Source organism: Columba livia, chromosome 10 (assembly GCF_036013475.1).
Source record: "Columba livia isolate bColLiv1 breed racing homer chromosome 10, bColLiv1.pat.W.v2, whole genome shotgun sequence".
Taxonomy (NCBI): domain Eukaryota; kingdom Metazoa; phylum Chordata; class Aves; order Columbiformes; family Columbidae; genus Columba; species Columba livia.
In genome coordinates, this window is record NC_088611.1 from 5,837,707 (window position 1) to 5,859,768 (window position 22,062).

The 22,062-nt window shown below is 50.8% G+C and overlaps 1 long non-coding RNA gene across 4 annotated transcripts in view; it reads left to right on the plus strand.

Annotated features, from left to right (window-relative positions):
* The first annotated feature begins 8,632 nt into the window (after positions 1-8,632).
* Positions 8,633-22,062, plus strand: part of LOC110363576 (uncharacterized) — a 29,731-nt gene continuing 16,301 nt past the window's right edge. Inside the window, exons 1-3 of one of the 4 annotated variants that reach the window (XR_010475050.1) lie at positions 8,633-9,098; positions 10,847-11,787; positions 21,529-21,708. This is a non-coding gene — a long non-coding RNA (uncharacterized LOC110363576). The other 3 variants (XR_010475052.1, XR_010475053.1, XR_010475051.1) reach the window with 3 other exon arrangements.

The window sequence follows — 22,062 nt, forward strand, 5'->3', positions numbered from 1 at the left end:
TGTGGCTGGAGCAGCAGGACATGACATGTTGGTGTGAGGAACTGATAAACCACAGGTTTACAGGTTTCATCTGGTCTAATCACAGATCCATGGGGAGACTCTGGGAGTGGGAGAGCAGGCTTTGGTTTTGCAGCTTTGCCTCTGCAGTGTTTCACCCCACCTTGTGTCCACTTATGATGGCAGTAGAGTTCAAGAAACCCTTCACCAAAGCAGCTTGAAACTTGATCAGTGCAATGAGGTTAAGATGGTGTTTGGGCTCTGCCTTTGAGGTCATAGGGAAAGACGGCACTAAACATGGAGAAGCTTTGTGAAGTAATGCAGTAACAAGCTGCCCCTCTGCTTGTTTCTTTGTTTCTGCCACTGTCTGCTTTGGGCTGCAGGTGAGGAGCCTGTTAACAGGGTGGTGGTTTCTTATGTGGAGGTGGAGTGAGGCAAAGGGCTGGAGTGGAAATGACAGTGTTCACCTGGACAGGACTCACCCCGGGTGTCAGGTCTGAGAGTGTGGGTAGGAACTGACAGGGCCTGACTCTGCTCTCAGCGCTGGTGCTCGCCAGGAAAGGTTCTCTGAAACCCTCCTGCTCACCAGCAACCTCCCCATGGTGCTCTGCAGCAGTAGTGGCACAGCTGGAAAGTGCTGGCTAAAGCAGAACCAAGGAGTGGTGGGTTGTACTGGAACAAAAACTGTTGAGTTGATGCCCTAGCAGCAGAGACTAAAATCCTGCAGGTGTGATAGAGAGGAGTGATTTGAGGAGGTACAGCCACCTTGCCATGGAGCTGTTCTCTTCCAGGGCTTGGTATTCAGTATGGTGATGTGACAAAATACTACAGGTGCTTCCACAGCTTCAGGAGTGAGAAGGGCAGACTTAAAGCTGCAGGTTTGTGGATCAAGACATCTGAAGGTGACCTGTTTGGATACGGCCATACCTATGTGCTGTTGATTATCAAGTAACTTTAATGTCACTTGATCTTTTGCTTAAAGATCAATGTGAACCTGCTGGGTTTTTTTTTTGTAGCTCCTATTTGTTTCCTAAGGGAGATTATTTGACCTGTGTATTTGTCTGATGTGTTTCTTTCCTTTACTCTATTATTTATGAAATCAATAGATCTTAGAAAGGAACATTTGCTGCAAAGTGTCTGGAGTAAGGTGTGCTGGAGAAGAATGTGAAAACCTGCCTGCTAGCACGGCCTTGCCCATCAGCCGAGCGTCTTTGCTGGAGGTGGGCAGAGGAGCTCATCTGAGCACAAAGGGCTGCTTTGTCTGTGAAAATGCCTTGACAGCATCCCAGGTGGTGGAGGGTAAAAGCAGACATTTTTGTCTGAGTACCTGCAGGCGACGCAGTGAGGCAGGGCCAGCGATAAGAGAGGGACATGGAATCAGTCTTCTAAATTGGGCAGCCCAGGTGGGCTACGTGCGGCTGAGAACACTGGAGATTCTTTAGATGCCTTTAACTGGGGCTGTGTTGGCACTGAGCAGGCTTGGTTTGCTCTGGAGACTTTGCAGCAGTCCATGGGGCTGCTTCATCTCAGTTTTAGATGGCAGGTCTGTTGCAGACCCTGTGCAGCACCCTGCACAAAGTGGTACAAAACTCTCCCTTGTCTATGCCAAGACTGTCCAGACTGTTGTTTACTAACACACCTGCAACAGCCTAGGTTTTTGCCTGGCAAGGTGCCATGTGTGTGTTCCTTTGCTTCTAGGGCCCCACAGCCCAAACTGGCCTGCTGCCTTCTGAGCTGGGACTTTGCTGCCTGCACCAGGAGACTGGCAAAAAGTCCCATTCTGTGTGTCAGGAGGCAGCAGTGAGCAGGCTCAGCTGATCCAGCCAACAGGATCACCAGAAATGTCTGAGGTGCATCCAGCAGCATCCTGGCTTTGCTGTCTCTCTTTGCACCCCTGCAAGCTGGACAAGGGACCTTGACCTTCAGCCTGCCTCAGGTATGGTCACAATCTGGTGTGCACCAAGAGCCAGGTGTTACCCATGATCTGCTGGCTCCAGGCATTAGTACCTCAGCACTGAAATTGCTTTTTTAGAGGAATCAAAGAAGAATCAGCTTCTGAGCCACTTGCTGTAGCGCCTGCCTTTGACTCCGGCTGGGGATATGGGCAGAAGCGTCTTCTGCAAACAGTGGATCTGAGTAAGAGAAAGTGCTGATTCCCCCCTCACTGCTGCTACGGCTTTCCTGTTGCGAGTGTCTGTTCCCTCAAGTCAAAGCACAGCTGTTAGTCTGGGTCCGACAGGCTGGAACGCGGATGCCTGTGGAATAGGTGCTTGGAGGATGCCCAGAGCTGGAGCGGGGACTGGGGGGCTGCAGGGGTGGCCCTGGGAGGGGAGAAGAGCTGTGGATAAACCAGGCAGCCAGACCTGGGATGAACTGCCCCTTGCAGCTACTGGGTAATAAATTAGGTACCTTCTGCTTGGAGTTACCTCCATGAGCTCCCTGATGCTGCAGTAGGCAGCAGCTGGCTGGGAAGCACGATGTTCTCTGACCCGGTGATGGGTTTGTTGTTCCCAGCTGTGGGTGAGGGCATGGCCACAGCAACCAGCTCTGCTGTGGCCCCAGCTTGCAGCACACCTGGGGTCATTTTGCCACCTCTGGCAATTTGTTGCCTCAACCAGCTGCCTGCTCTGCCTGTGCCCAGATCCAGCCTTGCTGCCCACTTACAAAGTGACATTTTAACAAAGCAAAACTTGCTTGAGCAGGGTCTAGAGCTTGGGATTGCCACTGAGTCGTTCCCTGTGCTGGGAATCAGTCTCTTGCTTTGCCTGAAGAAACGAAGTCGAACAAGCCTCTGTGTCTGTTCCCTTTCCCACCCCCCAGTAGTGACGGGCCCGTTGTTCCCTGTGGCCGGCGGGATTCCCTGCGCTCCAGCCCCGTGGCTCAGTGCTGCGTTCCGGAGGTCGCATTCCTTGCTGCAATTACCCGCCCTCCTGCCTCTCCTTACTGTGTGCTGCCTTTGTTGCCAGCTCTCAGAGGAGAAGCAAAGATGAAAGAGAGCAGAGATTATTATATTTAATAGCAATGAAAATTGGCGGGGTGATTTGGGGCTGTTTTCCTTCTCTCTCTCCCACCTCTTGAAGCTGGGAGGCAGCTCTGGAACCACCCATGGTCATCTTGCCAGCACCATGCTGAGCTCTACCATGGCTCTGGAAGGGAAAGCCAGCAGCATGTTCTACAGGTATCCATGTTATCTGGGCTTTCTGGCCTGGCCCCGGTACTCAGGAAAGTTGCTCTCTTTTTTTTTTTCCACTTTTAAAGGAAAAGCCCCTTTGCCCCTTTCTGCAAGTGCACGCTGTCTTGTCCTTTTGTGGACTGGCTTGCCTGCCTTTTAGAAGCAAATACCTTGCTGATTTACAGTGATGGGAAAGGAACAGCAGAAAGTTAAAGGAAGGTCAACTAAAGCCATTTTCCTTAATCCACCCCAGCACTGCATGGGCTTGCTCAGAGAGCTGTGGGGCAGTTGCCCCTTGTCCTGCAGCAAGCTGCCCTGGCCCCCTCTTGTGGTCCCAGGCTTTGGGAGAGGTGCTGCCTGTTGGTAGATCCCTGGCAGATGCTGCAAAAGCTTCTCCCCATCTCGAAGACTGATGTGAAATGGATCCAGTGGCATACAAGGTGTTTGGAGAAGTCGACAGCTGAGGAAGTGACAAGGGGACTGTAGCTGTGGTACCACCTGCAGAGCCAGCACATCTGTTGGTTTTCAGTGGGGTGGCGAGGCCCCTGTGCAGTGCCACCGCAGAGCCCAGGGGTAAGTGCATGCTGTGGCCTTGGCTGGAATCTCTTTAAAAGCATGAACATGGTTCTTAGACCAGTATTTATTTAATGTCCTCTCCTCAAGCTAAGCCATGGACATCTGTTAGGCTCAATCCCCTTCTTTTCCTTCATCCAAAGACACTGCTGGCTTCCCTTTCCTCCTGCCAGCAAGGAGAGAAAGGAGCTCAGTGCTGACAGATCCCTGAACAGGCAGGAAAGACAGCCCATGGCGAGGGGCTGGCGAGGGGCTTGTTGACCAGTAGACTTCCATCATTAAGGTTTCCTAGGTGGCTGCTAACAGAAAGCTTCAGGCCAGAGAGATGGGAAGTTTTTCTTCCCTTGGGGGTTCATATGTTGGGCAGCACAGAAATGTCTTGTGTTCCCTGAGAAGCCTGTGGTGGGATGGAAGGAGACAAGAAACCAAGGCATGGGCAGGAGAGCCTGTTTGTCCCTCTGTGAGCCAGCTGTGGTATCAGGTTGTACTTGCTATGAAGCTCATCCTCATCTCTGTGCTGGGCACTGGACTAATCTGCAATGGAAGGTGGCAGGTACCCAAAAGAGTCACCATCTGCTTGGTGGGTGATCCTGTCACAATGGCTGGCCCTTGGGGAGCAGCAGGTTCCTTGTCCCCGGGGTGAAGCGGTGGCTCAATTATGTCATGTTGGAGGCTGCATCAAACATTCCACTACCCTGGACCAAGCAGCTTCCCCAGTCTCTGCAGCCAGTGCACAGGATTTAACAGTGAACCAGCTGCATTCCTGGCAGGTGGTGTGTTCACCTCTGGTGTGGCAGCACAGAACCTGCCTCCATCCTCCCAAAACCCTCCTGTCTGCACAGGCCGGTGCCAGATTTCCCTTTCCTGCTGCAGGGGGAGATGCTGAATCTGGGTCCAGCTGCTCCCAAGGTATCTCTGCTTTCCCCAAGGTGTGAACTGCTCAAGGGCTTTTGGTGAACTGTGGCTTTTGGGTGGTGGAGGAGAGCTGTAGCCTGTGGTGGCCACTCCTCTTATCAGGATCCCATTGACTTTTTCCCACTGAACGCTCCTTGTGTGTATCTAGTGAGAAATTGTATGTGGTTTAGCTATACAATTAAGGGTGTTTTCCTCTTCTTGCTATTGCTCACTCTTGGGCTGCATGGATGCCCAGGGAAGTGGTGGAGTCACCGTTCCTGGAGATCTTTACAAGGCATTTAGACATGCTTCTTAGGGACATGGTTTAGTGCTAGAGTTAGGTTATGGTTGGACTCAATGATCCTGAGGGGCTCTTTCGACCTAAATGATTCTATCATTCTATTCTATGAAATTGTTCTTAAAAAGCTTTATGTCAATTCATCTGAAGTTAATTCCCTGGCAACTGCTATAATCCATCCACATCTACCTGTACCAGTTTAATAACTCAGTTGAAATCCCTGAAGTTAGTCAAAACTAGCCCCTGCAACTAAATGAAAGTGGGTTTCCACAGCATTTAACCCTTTTCCTTCCCTTCCCCGTTGCACAGAGTGAGCAGTGAAGTTCCAGCTGGCTGCCCAGCAGGTTTCCCTCGCCAGAGGGGAGATCAGGTGCCTGTATGGAATTGAGCTGGGCTTGGGGCCAGGTGGCTTGGGAGGCCCCTTCCGAGGTTATCAGCTCTGCTGAGGTGTCCAAATGCAAAACATGTGTGCACAGAAAAGACGGCAGTGAAATTTTTGACTCTACACAGCATCTTTGCAGCCATTTACAGTACTCTTGTGCTGGAAAGACTTTGGTGCCTCCTTTCCTCTGAACCACAACGCTGGTTTTCTGTTTTCCTGAGCCTTTTCTTTCCCCGGGTTTGTGTCCTGGCTGGACATAAAGCTGCTTCGTGGCCTTGTAGAATGAGTTGCATGTTGTCCCTGCAGCCAGTGGTGTTCAAATGGGTCCCATCACACCTAAGGAACAGATAGGCTGGTGGCAGACCTGTGCAAAGCGTAGGAGGTGGTGCTTGCAGGAGGCTTTGTGTGGGGCCATGTTTAATCTTGTGGTCTTTGTTGTCCATCAGCTGGTATAACTCATTGGTGGGCCACCGTGGCTCAGAGTGAGGGATGTGTTTGGAAACCTCTCGTGACAACTGGGTAAAGCCAAAAAAAATGATGCCAGGAATACTCAAGAAACCAATAGCTGGGAAACCTTTAGAGAAGAAACAGGGTCACAGCCCACTGAGCAGCTGATGCCTCAGCAGGGTCTGATGGGCCAACTCTCATCTTTGGTTGCTCCTACTTACCTGTGGCCTCTGCAAAGAGTCCTGGCCTGGCTAAACCACGTTACCAGGACTGCGTGTGCTGTGTTTCTCATCACACCCCAGCAGTTATGGGCTTCTCCAGGCCCCACAAGTGATGACAAACGAAGAAGAGCATTTCCCAGGAAATCTGGGTAAGCCTCTACAGTGCAGTGTTTATTTTGCTGGATTGATGTGTTGCGCACTTTTCTCTCTGGCTGATTTAAGCAAATGGACACAAATAACATTGCTTTTATCTGCCCAGGTCCAGACCATGCTCAAAGCCTCCTCTTGCTGTGACTCACTCCTGGGCAAGCCCTGGAGAAAACAGATGTGGTAATTCAGTTGCAGATCCTGTCCTTTTCTCACAGCCCTGTGGTCAGCTGGCGTTGTCAGACGTGCTCTGGGTGGCTGATGGAGGAGCAAGGTCCTCCAAGCAGAGCCTGGCATCAGCCAAGCACCTCCAGCCCTCCCAGAGGATCCTCCTGGTCTGCAGGGAAACTTGTTCCCATGGCTGATTTGGGACCATTTTCTATCAGTTCTTTTGGTTTGGGTCTGGTGGAGGTGTTGGTATAAACTGGGATCTCGATCCGTTTGAGTAATTCATAAGAAGTAGTTCATAAAAAGTGCATTGTGCCTTTTGTTGATGCCCTCTCCTCTGTAGGTTTCTGTGAGAGTAGATTTCATTGGCTGAAAATGTTCTTGTTTTTACAAAATGTTGGGTTTTTTTTATATCCTTCTTTCCCCTTTCTCCTGTTTTTCCTTTCTGTGTCCTCCTTTTTAATCCTTAAGTAAAACCTCAACATAAAGAAAAGCCCATAATTTAGGTAAAAAAGCCCACATAAAATTGAAGGGGGAAGGTGGAATCCAATTTGATGAATAATAAATAATCTTGGGCTCAGAAAAGCCTCAGCTATTCTTCTCAAAGCAGCCGGTGTGCTCCTAGCTTGATTTGCTGCTATAAATATTGGCCAGGTTCTTTCAACTCTTCTGAAGGTAAATGAGAAGTTGTTGCCAGGTTTGCTTGGTATTGCACGTCTGGGATGATGAAAGGGCCAAAGACACTGGGAGATGCGTAACTGCAAGTGAGGTGCTCAGCCATGCGGTCTGGGAGCCCCGCAGGGAGGCATGCGCTTGATGTGGGATCTCCCTTCGCCACGGCTCCTACCTGCCAAACCCCAGCCTGGAAGATAACTCACGCTGGCTCCAGCATGGGAGGATGCTAAAGTGTTCCTGCCCAGACGAAGAGACAAACCTGGGTGATGTGGCGCCGGCTGCACCTCTAGGCATTTGCATCACTGCTCAAGGGTGAGGGGTTTGGAGCGCTGACACTCCCTGTGCACGCCGCGGTGATGGAGTGGTTGGACATCAGTGGGCAGGTTGGTGCTGTGATGTCTTTCCTTCCTTCCTTCCTTCCTTCCTTGTGCCTTAGAGGACCATTTTTTTTCCTTGTCCATCTCTGCATCTCTCTGTGCTTACAAAGCCCTTGCTGGTGTTCATCTCCAGGGCAGGCATCCTCCATCCTGCGTCCTAGGACAGGTTGGTGCAGGATGGTGCGTGGTCCCATTAGGCACAGCTCAAGATTTGGATTTGGGCTTCTCTTGTCCCATCCTGCCCAGCATGGGGCTTGAGCAGAGGCCTGAAGGAGGAGATAAGTACAGCCATTGTGGGTCCGACTGGAAGCATATCTTGTTTCCAACAGCAACCAGGAGAGGTGCCATGGGGTTAGAAGAATTTGGGGCATGTGTACACCTATCCTTCCCCAGCAAGCAGCCCTTGGTAAGCTGTGGTTTAAGCGCTGCTTCCCCAACATAGATGTTTTCGAATCCATCATGCTTAAGAGAGGATGGCTTCTTCTCCAGGAGTGTATAGCCTCCTTTTCCATCACAATTTAAGCTTGTCTTTCTGGCTCTGTGGAAATGCCCCCATCACCAAGGCTGCTGTTGCTTTCCTGAGGGGTTGCTTTACACCCTGTGGATCAAGATCCAGGCAGTGCCTGCTCCATTGGGATGGCAAGGACAGTGAGACCTTTACATTCCTTCCTGCTCTTTCACCTTGCAGGTTCAAGACTGAGGAGAAGTAAGTGTCGAGTGGCAGATGTCTTGTTCTTCGCTGGCAAGGACTCTTCTCTATTCCCTTGTGGTGGCTGGTATCACACCTTCACATAGCTGACTTAAATTTTCTCAAGGACTTGGTCTCTTCAGCAGTTTGGCCAGTCATCTGAAGAAAAGAAATATTGGAGGCTGCTGGTCACTTAGCTTACCTAAGGGTTATTAATGACTTTTCAGTGGAGCCGATTAAACAGGCACATTAATAATGACATGTCAGGAGCTGCATTGCTACCAAGATAAACATCAGGTGGTCTCCAGTGGTCTCCCTCTCGCCCCCCGTCTGGGAGGGTTTTACTGTTGCTGGTTGGGGTTTCATTTAGCGACTTGGCCAAGGGGGCTTCTCCAGCAGCACCACCTCGGGGAGCCTGGCCGTGGTCCCCGCCTGTGCCCAGCCGTGCTGCAGTCATCCCGGTAGCATCGCGGCCATTTCCATGGCAACAACACGTGTGCGGCCGTAATAAAGTCAGAGTACAGTTGCTTCCCTGTGTGTGCAGGCAGGAAAGGAGTTTTCTGAGGTAAGAGCTCAAGTGACTTGCAGAGGAGCGTTTTGGCTGGGGAAACGCAGAGTTTCCAGAGGCTGGGGAGGTCATTTGTACAGTGCTGGAAATGCTAATGAAGATTGAGTGAGCTTTCTGGGATTTTTTTTTTTTTGTTTTTGCTCTGCCAAGTAGATTTCATGCAAACTTCTAGTAGGAGTTAAATTTAAAGGGCGATTGTCCAGAAAGGGCTATGGAGCAGGTCTCTGAAGTCTCTACCTATCCCACAGGGCAGTAACATGGGCTGTGTATTTTCTTAGAAGTGGCTTTGAAGGTTGCTGTGGGATCCAGGCTCAGCTTGGAGTCTGCTGCTGGGACGGTTGTTTGTCATGGGCCAAATGCCAACAGCCAGGCTGTGGGAAGAGCTCGCACACAGCCCTTGAATTTGATCTCCTAAGAGTGAGAGCTGGGCAGGACTGAGTTTTGGCTTGGCCAGTGATGAAGATGAGACCATGCTTTGCTCCCTTGCCATGGTCAGCCTGGGGGACAGAGCTGCTCTGTTGGCTTTTGGCAGGGTTACCAGCTTTCTTTGAGCTGACCTGGAAGGAAAATTGAAAGTTTTTATTTGTTCTGCAACCCTGCTCCATTCTGCTCACCTTCCATTATCCTTCTATTGCCTTTCTATCTTTTGGGGTGCCACCATCTCTCATGGTAGGTGACCTAAGGATCCTTGTACCAAAGGACTTGTGTGGTCCCTGTTTCCTCTGTGGCACACCTGCTAACCTCCTACAGGGTTAGGTGTGAGTGGCAAAGCCCATGGAATGTGTTCTGCTGGTAGGACAGGGGATGCAGCCAGTGCTGAGGGCTACATGGGCTTGGCAGATGATGCCTTTGCAAAATCCTGACACAGTGTCTTCCTCTGAAGCGTGTGTTGCAGTCCATGGTTGTTCATTTGGTACCTCTGGAAGCCTCTTCCAAATGAGGCCATGATGGGACTACTGATTGCTGGTGGTTGCTGATGGGACTGTTGGTAGGTTGCCTTCCAGCACTGTCAGCATGGCAGCTGAGGTTGCAGGCATCCAAAATGATGAGTCCTTTGACCCCGGTGCAGCATTTCCAGCACTTTGGTTAAAAGCAGGAACGCTTTTGGTGTGGTCAGACCTGGCTTTCCCTGTCCAGTTCAATTACACCTAGTAAAGTGAGAATCTTGGAGGGGTTTAGGAGTGCAATTACTACTTAAATATCTTAACCATACACCAGACCAACAGGATTTAAGTGCTACGTGGGGTTTGGAGGATCAGGCCCTGAGGTGTGCTGGAGTGGGGATACTGTGGTGGGAGGACACTGGGGCAACTTGCTGCTTTCCGAGAACACTAGATACATCTTGGTGGGGCTGTTTTGGTTTCTCCCAACTCAGTCATGTGGGGCAACATCAAAGGAGGCTGCCAGTGGGAAAAAATGGAGATCAAGGCAACTCCTTGTCACGAGAGAGCCTTGGGATCCCTGGCCAAGGGAAACCCACCTGCACAGCTCCGATCGGGCTGGCAAAGCTGCGTTTTCCCAGCACAATTTGTGTGGCTGTGCTGACCCTTCCCTGGGATGGGTCAGTGCTGTTGCTGGATGGGACTGTTGGCAACCGCCCGGGGCAGCTGCTTATGGCAGAAAATAAGGCAAGCGCCAACAGGGTATTTCTGACCAAAGAAGCTCCGAGAAGGTTTTAGCGGGGAAGGATTTGGGTGTGGGTTAAAAAAGGTCATGCCACGGGTACTGTCAAATGTCTCAGAGGTTCAGGAGCAAAAATGTCCTGTGGTTTGCTGCTTTTTTTCCCCATTGTCCCTGCCACCACCTGTCCTGTGTCCTCTGTGATGCTGCTGTGAGCTGCATGTGTGTTTTGGAGGTGTCCCCTGGGCAGCACCCACCGCCTCACCCAGCGGGTGTCCAGACAGGTGCTGGCGTTAACACCGGCCTCACCAGCGGGATCGCAGCAGATCCGAAGCCGCCTCTCGGCTCAGCTGAGCTTGGCTGGCGTTCAGCAGTCTTTTGCTGGAGCACCAGATTCCTCCCCGGGAAGTGTAATATTCATGAGGGAGACACGTTAATTAGCAAACCGTCTGCTCCCTGCTCTGGCATGTGAGTAGGTGGTGTTACCTCTGTATTAGGCTGAAATCTGTTTGGTATTTAGGTGCATTTGATTTGCAAGAGCTTGGACGCCCCTTAAAGAGCACCTCTGAAGCACTTTGAGCTACACACGACCTTGATATTATGTGTTTTCTCTCTATAGGTCTGGGGTGTGCAAAGAGACCTCATTCCCAAGCTGGTATCCCCCAACCATCTGAACAAACTGCCGGCAGGTGACCGCCAGCATTCGGAGCAGATCCCGTCGGTTATGAGTGCATCCCCCTCACTGGCCGAGCATCTGCTCACAGGTCCATAATTGTCGGACTTTGTCATGATGGAAAGTCGCTCAGGGAAAGCTTATTCTGCAATTGCACTTTCTCTTTCCCAGTTACGCGGCTTTGCTGTGGCCGATCGTGTGGCTTCACTGCTGTCCCCAGAAGAATATTATTGCCTCCGTTAGCCTCTCTCCTCCCCATCTCCAGCTCAACCAAACGATTGAGAGTTGTAAACCCAAGGGATACATTTCAGCCTGTTATTGGACCATGGCAGCATGAAAGTGAATATAAAAAGGTAAAAATGCCATCAAACGCACTTAATTTAAAATCAGTTCTTGGCTATTTCCACCGCTGATCTGGTTCCAGTGCTACTATATAGTCTTCAAGTATGAGTAAGTTTTGGCAACTTCTTCAGAGCACAAGGATGTCTGGAATCCAGCTTTTTTCCTGAATCTTCTCAAGAAGTTTCCCCCTTCTTCTAAATTTCAGGAGTAAGAAGGTAAAGAGTAAAGATGCAAAACAAATCTTGTGCTGTAGTTGAGAAACAGAAGTTTCTTCCCTTTTGTAAATGATTTCCAATGGTTTCAACATTTTTTTTTCCCCACTGAAAAAGAAATGAAAGGAAAAAAGGGGGAGAAGCAACGAAAAGGACAAATGTTTCATTTTCTGGTTAATCTCTTAAGAATTTTAAAGAGTGAAGAAGTGGTTCATGCTGATTTCTGGAAAAAGGAAGAGAAATTCCATTTCTGCATGTGATTCCTCCCCCATCCCTTGAAATAATTCATCCTGCCTTCAATTAAAACATTTTATTTGGAGACTGGAGCAGAAGGTGAGTGTTTGTGGGTGTGTTGGCAGGGGCATCCTGAGTGGATAAAAGCTTTTGGAGGAGCAGCGTGAGCCCCAGCGTTGCAGAGGGAGCCATACTGGGACTTGCTGTGGGTAAAACCACAGCGGGTGTTGCTGGGGTGGACAAGGAGGTGAAGATGCCAGCCCAGAAAATCTTTAAATGCTTCCAATGCAGGAGCAGCCCCACTCCTGTTAATCTGGGGGCTCATCCCTGCTGCTCTGACTGGGTCTGCGGGATCCTCTGCTCCCCAGGTCAGCAGTCCAGGCACCCAGTATCCCCTGGGATGGCTCCCTGCCCTCTCTGCCTGGGTGTCTTGCTGGGCATTGAAGGGGCTGGAGGGAAAACCAGGTTGTAATGAGGAGTGTGTGCCCTCCTGCCCTGCTAGAGCCCCTCCAGAAGACGTTCATCACTTTTCACCGTTCTCTCATTCAGATGAAGGCTGATGTCTCCACACGCATCCCTGCTCAGGACCATGCAGGTCTCCCCTGTGAGACCTTGGCGTCAGGGCTGATGGAGGCTTTGCTGAGCCCATGAACTCCTGGTTTTCCATGGCATGAGGGTGCTCCCAAGCCAGGCCCAACAAGAGGGCCTGAGCAGGGTCAGCTTTTTCCTTCCTGCCTTTTCTGAGCCTTTTCCTACCAGTGTAACCCAGCTTACCAAACATCAGCCATCTGGTGCTGCTTCTTCACAGCACTTTACTTGGAGCAAAGGTGTGGGGCGCCCGCAAGCTCTGTGTGCAGCGAGGTATCATTTGCTTGCGCGTTGAGAAGCAAATCCTGCAGCAGGGGACGGCTGCTGTGCCTGCTTTCCCCAGCTGATGATGTTGGGGAGGAGAAGGCACATCGGGAGAGAATGACTTCATGGAGCTACTCCGGGAATCGGTCACCCCCTCCTCGCGGCGAGGGCTGCTGGAAAGGAGCCCAGGCGAAGCGCTGCCAATGATGTCTTCATCCTTGTACCCCGTTACAGGCAGTGTTTGCAAATGCTGAGGCGATGCTCTCCATTGAGGAGCCAGCTTGGCTTTTGGTGGCTCTGCTCAAAGCCCTGAGAGCCTCACAGTGCGTTTTGGCTTGTGGGTCAGAGCGCTGGGTTTGCATGGCTCTGGTGGAGTTGAAGAGGTAAAAGCTGGCAGTTTGACTGATTTCCCTGAAGTAAGTGAACTGCCTGAATGATGAAGCTTGTACGGCTGTTTCTGGACCCCACAGCTCTACAAGATGAGGTTTTTCTCCTTTACAGATGTAGTGATGTTCTCCAGCTGCACCTGAAGCACAGTGGGGATCTCATGCAGCTCAGCTCCCTTGGGCTGAATTGATCGCTGGTAGGACAAACCCAGGTCTCAGCACGCTGTGAGATATCCCTGCAACCCGTGGGCACAAGAGAGGGGCGTTGCAGAAACACTCCAGTCCTGGTGCAAGGGCTGCGTGTGGCCAGAACCCTTCTGCTGGGTGTTGTGCAGAGAGAAGCCCCGTCCCCTGCAGCACGGGGCTGTTTTTGCGAGGGCAAGAAGCAGCTTCATCAAAAGGCATCTCCACTGGAGTGCTAAAAATGCTTTTAAATGATCTGGTTTGCATTGGGAACAGGGAGAAATGCGGAATGGCTGGTTCCTGTAAGCTGTTTCATGTAAAACACCACAGGATGGGAGGAATTAATTCATCTCACTGTCTTCGTTGGATGGGTGCAGGCCACAGCCCTGGGAAGTGATTGATGGGGCTGTGGAAGGCGGTTGCCTCCCTTGCTTTGATCCAAACCAGGGCGAGGATCCATGCTGGCTGTCCGGAGACCTGGGGTCACACTGGCATCCTGCAGTGCCAGAGCCTGAGATGAGAGATGGCTTTTCTTTGAAGTCAGGATCAATAATCCTCCTCTCTGCTCCTCTGTTGGGGAAGATGTGGCAAAGCCTTTGCTAAGTTCAGGTTAGCACTTTAAGAACAGTGATGATTTCTAGCAGCCTGTCTTCTAGGTAAGGAACCCATTTCAAGCCTGTGGTTACTTATATTAAATAACTGAGATTTAGTCCGTTTACCCTGCACTTTTTCGTGTCCCGAGTGACCACGCCATGTCAAGCACAAGACAAAGCAATTAGGGGAGGTGGATTCCATGCCCAGCACCACTGCTGGGACATCACTGTGCCTTGGAGCTGCACCAGCTCCTCTGCTCGATGACGGAGCGCTCAGAGGTGTCGAGGGTTATGCTGGCCACATGCTGAGCATCTCAAGCAGGAGGTAACACAGCGGTAGCATACGGAGTGCTCTGGGAGCCCTGGGAAGCTCTGGTGCGCGGCTGGGAGCTGTTGCATCTTGCTGTGTAATGAAACCCTGCCGCACCTGTGCAAATATCCCCGTAGCCTGAGGCTTGGGTGGAAATGTGTTGGATCATTAAATCAAGCTACTTAAGAGCTACTTGAAGATGGAAGATGTGAAATCAGGCATATAAAATGGCAATCGTGTCTAGACGATTCCCCGAGCATCTGTCTGCCTCAAAACAGAGCTGTTGTTCACAGTGACTCTGGTTCTTGGCTTCTGCCGCTGGGGTGACAGGCAGAGCTTGCTCACATGGAAAGCCCAGCTAAGCTTCCGCTCAGTCTTTGCAGAGCGGTTGGGGCTCGCCTGAAAAGGCCAGCATGTCACCTTGGATTGAGGAACCAGCCAGCGAGTTCAGGTTGATGATGCCTGTTAGGACAGTTCCTAAGGGACCTGTTAGGACAGGTCCTAAGGGACATCGAGGAGAGCTGTGTGAATCTGGGATGCAGAGTCTTGAGGGAGAATTGGTCCTGCTTTGTGGAAACATTCATGCTGCTTTTAGAAAGGCTCTGCTTTAGCTCTCTGCATTTGTGCTTCCTCCTTGTCTCCTCCTTCCCCCTGGACTGAAATCCCAAGGAACTGGGAAGAAAGCTGGGTAGGAAGAGAAGCCTTTTAATGCAAAAGGAGCCACAGGGTGAACTGATATGTGCCCTGGCCTCCTGTATTTGGGAACTTCTTTAGAGTGGTGCTGCACGCCACCCAGAAGGCCGTTCCGAGCATCTCACTGCCTGTGTGCGTCCCTGGGGTGTTCTGTGTTGCTCCCTCACCTTTGCTTCCCAGGGCACGAGAACTCCTGACAGCCAGGGACCCTGCACTGGGGTTTAGTAACACAACAGCTTCTCCTCTGGTAGTCAAGACTGCAGGGCAGCAAGCTCCTTGCAGGGGGGATTTCATGCTACATGTTCATCCTACAGCTCCTCTGTGGAGAATGACATATCTTGCCTTGAGGCAAGGGGATGGATCAGATCCTGGGAGCAACAGTTTTCCCTTGGAGACTTGTGCAGAGCCGGAGCAGCTCCTGAGCTTGATGCTTGCGCCACACCAGGCCACACTGGTACGGGGTGATGGGGCACCCAGATTTTGGCTGGCAGGAGCAGCCAGCCCACAGGAGCGATGGAGGCTGCAGGATCCCGCTATGAGTCCTGCTCAACTGCTTCTTTCAGAGGAACTGTCTGCTCTGGTGCAGGACAGGGCTGGAGACCATTTACTGGTGAGGAGCAGAGGAATGGGTTCAAAAGTGGATGTTTTGGGAGTGATTTAGCTGCAGAACATCTCTTTGGGATAGCTGTGGGGACAAGCTGTTGGTACCTTGATGGGTACAGTATCCCCAGCCCATGAGCATGTTTCATAAGGCTGTTTCTTTTGGTGCTGCCTGTTCCCTCCATGCAGCTTATTGCTAATGAGTCTCCACATCCTACTTAGGAGACAGAGCTGATGCTGATGAGGCTTCAGCCAGTACCTGGGTGCCCGGTGGAAGGGCTGTCATGCTGTGTCTGAAACCCAAGCGCAATTACGTGGCATCTGCTACGCTGCGAGGAGCTGCCTGGATCAGACACAGGCTGCTTCCCTGCCCGCAGAAGATACCAGCAACAGCCAGTAATCAGTTACTTCTTATTGCCGAAGCACCACTGATTTTTACCAGCAGGCTCTTCTCCCTGTGACTGTGGCACCAAGGCGCTCGGTGTGTGCTGGGCTGGGGCAGAGGGAAGGGCAGCCGGCGCGGTGAGGCGGGATGGAAGGGCAGCGGTTTTCAGTGTGGACAAACAGGACCTGGGCAACTTGTTTCCCTTCAGTTTCGCTGCTGGTTTTCTTCCATCCCTGTGTGGGATGTTCCATTTGCCTCTGTTTGCACGGCACCTGGTTGGTCTGTAAATCCCTGTCCCCTGCATTGGGACAGATGCAAACACTTTGTCACCCATCGGCTCTCCAGGTGACATTTGGCACACGCTTCCCTACACTCCTGTCATCTCCTTACAGTTGTAGCTCAGAAGCTCCTCTAGGGCTGTAGCATCTGCTATCTTTAGCTTTTAGCTCTGAAACGCGCATCAGCTTTATCACGTGTTTAGCGCTGCTGACCGTGGAATGTACCTGGGTATTAAGTAACTTCCCAAGCTGTGTCTAGCTCAGACTGATGTGATTTAGGACTGTTTCTTTCCACTTGGGTCATGGAGAGCATTTGCATACGTAATTAGAAGAAACCTCTGCAACCCTCTGAAACCCTCTGCAACCTGCTGGTGGGAGAGGCAATAGCAGGAGGGACTTGTGGGGGTTTGCCTGAAGAAAGATAAAGTGCAAGTCTACTGCATATGTTTCAGTGGGCCTGAAGATACCTTAAATATTTTGAAGAGGACCAAAACTGATGCCAGGTAGTTGCCCATCACTGCCAGAGAGGGTATTTGGAAACCAAATGCCCAACTCTAGAGCTTGGTGTTTTTTATTGTCTCTTTCTTAGGCACAGGGCTCAGCATGTGGGACCTGTCGCTCCTCCACAGGACAGGGGCTGGACAGCCCAACGTGGTGAATAACACGATGGCTGTACCCCCTGTCCAAAGTGGCCTTGGGCAGCTCCCATTAGATCGCTTTAAATCCAGCCCCGCTTGGCCTCTGTGTCCGATTTAAACAGCATGACTGAATACTTGCCGATGGGGAAGCCTTGTTTGATTGTGGAGGTAATAAGATGATTCGAACACAAGAGCTGATAGTTTCAAGTAACTGGAACTTAACCTCGCCGTATAAAGCGTTATTGTCCTGCCACAGAAATCCTCTGTCTGGGAGAGCACAGCTGCAGGGAAAATAAATGCTGCTCTTCTTTTTTTCTTTCTTTCTATTTTTGCTGCTTGTTTGTTTAAAGCCCAGGGCCCTCGGGTTGGTCTGCTCTTGTTGGCTGTGGTGGAGCGGTGGTGGGATGCGGGCGCTGAGCTTTGCCCTGGGAGCTGGGGCTCACCGGGGGACTGCGGGGTGAATTCCCTTTAATCCAGGGAATTAAATCCCAATCAAAGCCATTGTCAGTAATGGATTTAGTCGAGATACAGGCCAAATCCTGGCCCCATTGAAGTTAAATGGGAGCTTTAGCTGCTGGTTTCAGAGGGGTCAGGGCTGGGACCTGCTGCCAGATGTGAAGCACATCTGTCCTATTGACCTCAGTGGGACAGGCTGCCCTGGCCAGGGTGAGCACACGGCTGGGATCCTGTTCCCCAGGCAGTGCAATGTTTGCAGAGCAGTAGGGATGACAGCAGGTGCCCTGGTTGTTCTCTCCTTCCCTGTGCAGGTTCTGGCTCTAAAGCACGGCTGCCTGTGAAACCTCACCAAGTGGCAGCTGCTAATTCTTCATCTGTCTTCTCAGAACCATCTCCTGATACAGAAACAGCTCATTGCTGCGTGTAACCAGCAGGAATGCCAGGTCTTGCCAGCATCTGGTTTGGGTGTCGAGACAAATGGCTCTGGGATGGCCTTATCTGTGGGTGGCAAACCACCACCACCAGTATTGCACCAGGGCTGCTGTTCACCTGCTGCTGTCATGCCATGGAGCCAGGACAAGCCCTCCCAGACAGGCTGACCATCCTAGGTGTGTTATAAATGGGGTAAAAATAGATATATATTTGAATATGTATATGTGAGTGTCTGTTTTGGGCAGAAGCTGCAGGTCCCCAGGTACTGAGAGCCTCGGAGGCAGCTGCTTCCATCAGTACTCCTGCCTTCCCAGATGCTTGGGGCTGGAGAAACCTCATCCAGCAGCTGTATTGCACAATTCACACAGCCGTGTTGCTTTTCAAGCAGTTTAGACTGTGTTTATGAAGGTAAGAGGATTTTTGTTGTTGTTGTTTAGTAGTTTTGTTGTTGTTGTTTAGTTTTGCTTTTTAAAAACTTATTTTATCAAATTCTTTGCCCACACAAGTCAGTGGGGTGGACAGGCAGGGTCTTAGTCCAGTTGGGTTTGGGCATGCTCAGTAATCCCCACAGGGATTTTTTTTTCTGGCAGGGCTGGGATGCTCTCTTCCCGCTCATAGCTACCATAAAAACATTTCCTCTGATTAAGTTGCACTTATTTATTTGTCTGAACACACAGCAGGCCAAGCCTGTATTTGTGTGTGTGCTCAAATGTCTTCCAAAAGCCACTCCTACCACCCCTGCAAAATAGTTGGAGGGTGATACAAGAATGATGAATATCTGGCCAAGGGGAATGCTTTGGAGTGAATGAACGGGAGTTGTGAATGGGAACGGCTCTGTCCACAGAGCACCGCGGCGGTGGTGACTTCACCCTGCGTGAGACCGAAATAGCCGCGGTAATGACCTTGTGTCCCAGGAGAGGGGCAAAGACCCCGAGTGCCCGGCCCAGGAAAGTCCCTCACGCAAGAAAGAGGCTTCAAGAGATGCTGCATCCAAGCTTTTATTCTGGGCTTGATCAAGGTCTGGGTTTATGCTTCATGGTTCACACTGAAATCCATGCTTAACTCGACAGTGGCTCACAAAGGGGAAGCAGTGATTCGTAATCTGTTGCGGGAATCAGCTGTCCTGTTCATCAAAGCTTACAGCAGCGTCACAGGATATTTGTTGAAAGTGTTGTAAGAAATTCTACTGCCTGGGACTGAAATAACGTCACTTTATTCTTAATATCCAGGGAAAGCCTCGGAGATTGTGTCCTTACTGAATGCTGCTTCGTGTGCTAGTAAAATCCTGCTGGTGTGAGTATGTTTGTAGACACCTATGATTTTTTTAAACTTGCTCTTGGGAGCTAACAAAGTTTTATTTTTTTTTTATTATTTTTCAAGTGTCGCCCCTGCAAGCTACTCAAACTTCTCCAAGGGAATATCTTCGCTGTTACTACTAAGTAGGTGCTTTTTAAAAGGATTCGAAAAATGAAGGCTGAAATGAAATCCAGGAATAATCAAATCACACCGTTCTGAAATTGGTTCTAAACTCAAACCTTTTTGGAGAAATTTCTGTTTGAAACATTGTGAGGGTTGTGTATCGACCCTTCTGACTCAGAGTCCAGCCACAAATCATTTGTGATTTGGATGAGAAACATGTGCAGCTTTGGTGGGGGTTGAATTTCCATTAGTGGAGAGAGACATCCTGGCAGGTGAAGGTATTACCTTTCTGCCCAAAATTGGGTTCTTGGGCAGGGATTGTTCCCACTCAGTATTCCTGCTGCTGTCACCCTGGTGATGCTCAGGCTGCCCCTTCCCTCCAAATGATTTTTCATGGGGATGTTGGCTTTCCTCATTGATGTATCCCCAGCTCCGCCAAAAGCCTTTCTGCCAGTGGGATGAATTGGGTGATGGGGTCACTGGGAATGCTGTACCCCAGTATGCACCATCCAGCAGTGGAAGCGGGAGGGGACACCAGGTCCTGAGCCCTGGGCTCACCTTCTCCTGGCTGGGTGGTGCCACCCCTCCCAAGAGCACAGGACACCCAAACCCATGAGCTGCTTTGCATCCTCTTAAGTTATTTTCTCTGGTTTGTGGGCATTTTCCTTGGTCTTTTTTGAATACTTGGGTTTTTGCTTAAAACCATTGCAATAATGGGAAGTGGTTTTGACAGAAGATCCAGCCCTTTTTCTTGTATGTCCTCAGCACAGAGGCAGCAACTGTTGGAAAAAAACCCTGAATATTTTCCAGATGACACGCTTCTCATCTGTCCCCATCATGGGCACTGGGGAGATGCAGGAGTGCTTCCCAACACCCATTGCAGACTTTGCTCTGCCGGTAGGACCCTGAATCTGCCACTTGCCCTTCTTTCCCAGGGCAGCAGAAACTGAGTCTCCAAGCTTGACAGAAGTTTTATGGTCCAGTTTTCAGGCCCACACTGCCCAGAGCCCAGCCTGGCTCTGCACCTTCGAGGAGCTGACAGTGTGGGGCTCCAGGGACCAGGTGGCCCCTGCACCTTGCGTCTCCCCTAGTCCCCATTTACACCACATTTGTGTCTCCCTCAGGAGCTGCTGATGTCCCAGGACCCCACCGCTCCTTTAACCTGAAGTTCTGGCTCTTCTGTGTTTCTGTTCTTCTCTCTGCTGCCCATAATTAGGGGTAGGTCTTGAGAAACAGACCTGTGCAGGAGTGGGAGTGGTGGTTGATATGGCTCAGGCTGGCTAAGGAGGGCCTCAGTAATGGACTCAAATCCACAAGGACCAGGGTAGCTTTACTCCAGGATGGTTGTGATCTCCTCAAAGGCCGCCTTAAGTGCCCACCTTCTCAACTTGGAGTCCTTCAGCATGTACCAGACTCTGATCCCAAGAAGCTCCAAGTCACGTGTCACTTCTGCAAAGCCTTGACCTGCCCATCTCAAGCCAGATAAAAGCTCCTGTTACCTTTCACAGGGGTCCAGAGCAGGGACCCTGGTTCTGCTTGTGTCTTCCCAGGTAGAGGTGGCTCCAGTTGCCAGTCTGACATTGCTCTTCTCCACCAGAGACACACAGACAGGGAAACTAGACCAAAGCATGGATTTATATCTGCTTTGTCTCTTGAGAAATCTCTTTTTCTTCTTTTGTTTGGTGACCCATGCCTTAGCCCAGATGGAGAAGAACTATTTTATGACACATGGCTGGAAAAGAGAGGCTGAATCAGAGAGCTTTGGCTGTGGCAGGACTGAAGGTGTGGTTTGAACATGGGAGCTGGGAAACCTGGAACAGCCCCCCAGGAGCTTCCCTAGCTGCTCCCAAACCATCTGCACCTCTGCTCGAGGCAACCCTGCTCCAGCATCTGGATTTCTCTGCATGTGCCTTGATCCTGGGGGGGTTGCATGGAAACAGCCTGATGTGAAAATCCCTTCTTTGCACTGAAGGGGTTAAAGTCTGCTCCCTCCTTCTAGGCTGACCATGGAAAATGCCGCTCATGCCAGGGACTAAATGCAGGATAGAAACTAGGGCTCCTAGGATACAATAATACAAATAATACTATTTGTTCCATGAGCAGCGGAAACCAGAAAAGCCTCGTTTCCCATGGGTTTGTGTCGTGGCGCAAAGGGTGCATGTGGACTCTCACCAGCTGGTAAAAGCTGAACGCACACTCATCATCTCAGCAGCCGCCAAACTTCACAGAATTTACATTCCTGTAATAACTGGAAGCCCCTCTACAGTGTGACTGAAAGTGTCCAAACAAAGGAGAGGAGGGGTGCATGGATGGTATGGCTGCATAAACCTAGTTTCCATAAAAATCAGGTTGTAAAATGAAGGATGCAGGCAGCACGTCTTCTTGGGAAGTTTAATGATGTTTCCACCAGTTTTTGCCCCGAACTACACATCTGCTTTGTGATGTTGCTCATTTTGCTGGAGCCTCAAAAGGCAGAGGTGCTGGGTGACACAGCAACCAGGCTGGGGTGCTTTGGGTCCTCCTTTATCCACAGGTGAGTGGAGGTGTCCTTCTGTTTAGCAGTCTGGCTTTTGGCCTTCAAACAGGAGAAATCTATGTCTGACTTCTCATTTCAGCCTGCACTCGGCGTTTTCAGCACTGATTGCCCCTGTGGCTTGGACCCAGGGATGTCTTGGGGTTGGTGGATGCTAGAAGCAGAGCCCTGCTGCCTTCTGCACCAGGCATGGAGTAACTCTCTGAGCTGTATCCAACGCCGGGAATATGCAGCTATCACATAACCAGCTTCTGGTGGACAGGTAAAGAAAACAGAGAGGTGGTGGATACCCCATCCCTGGAGAGATCCCAGGTCAGGCTGGACGGGGCTCTGAGTAACCTGATCTGGGTGAAATGTCCCTGCACATGGCAGGGGGTTTGACTAGTTGAGCTTTGAAGGTCCCTTCCAACCCAAACTATTCTATGATTCTATGAAATGCTCTCGCCAGGTCCCTGGGGTGGCCAGGAGGCTGCTCCATGTTACTAGGAGGCCAGACCTGAGCTGTGCAGCTGCAGGAGAATGACACAGGCTGACACAACTCATTACTGCAAACACATTAGATGTTACTGGGGTGTTCTGTAAGATTAATGGGAAGGGAGGAGAGGGTCTTAAGGTA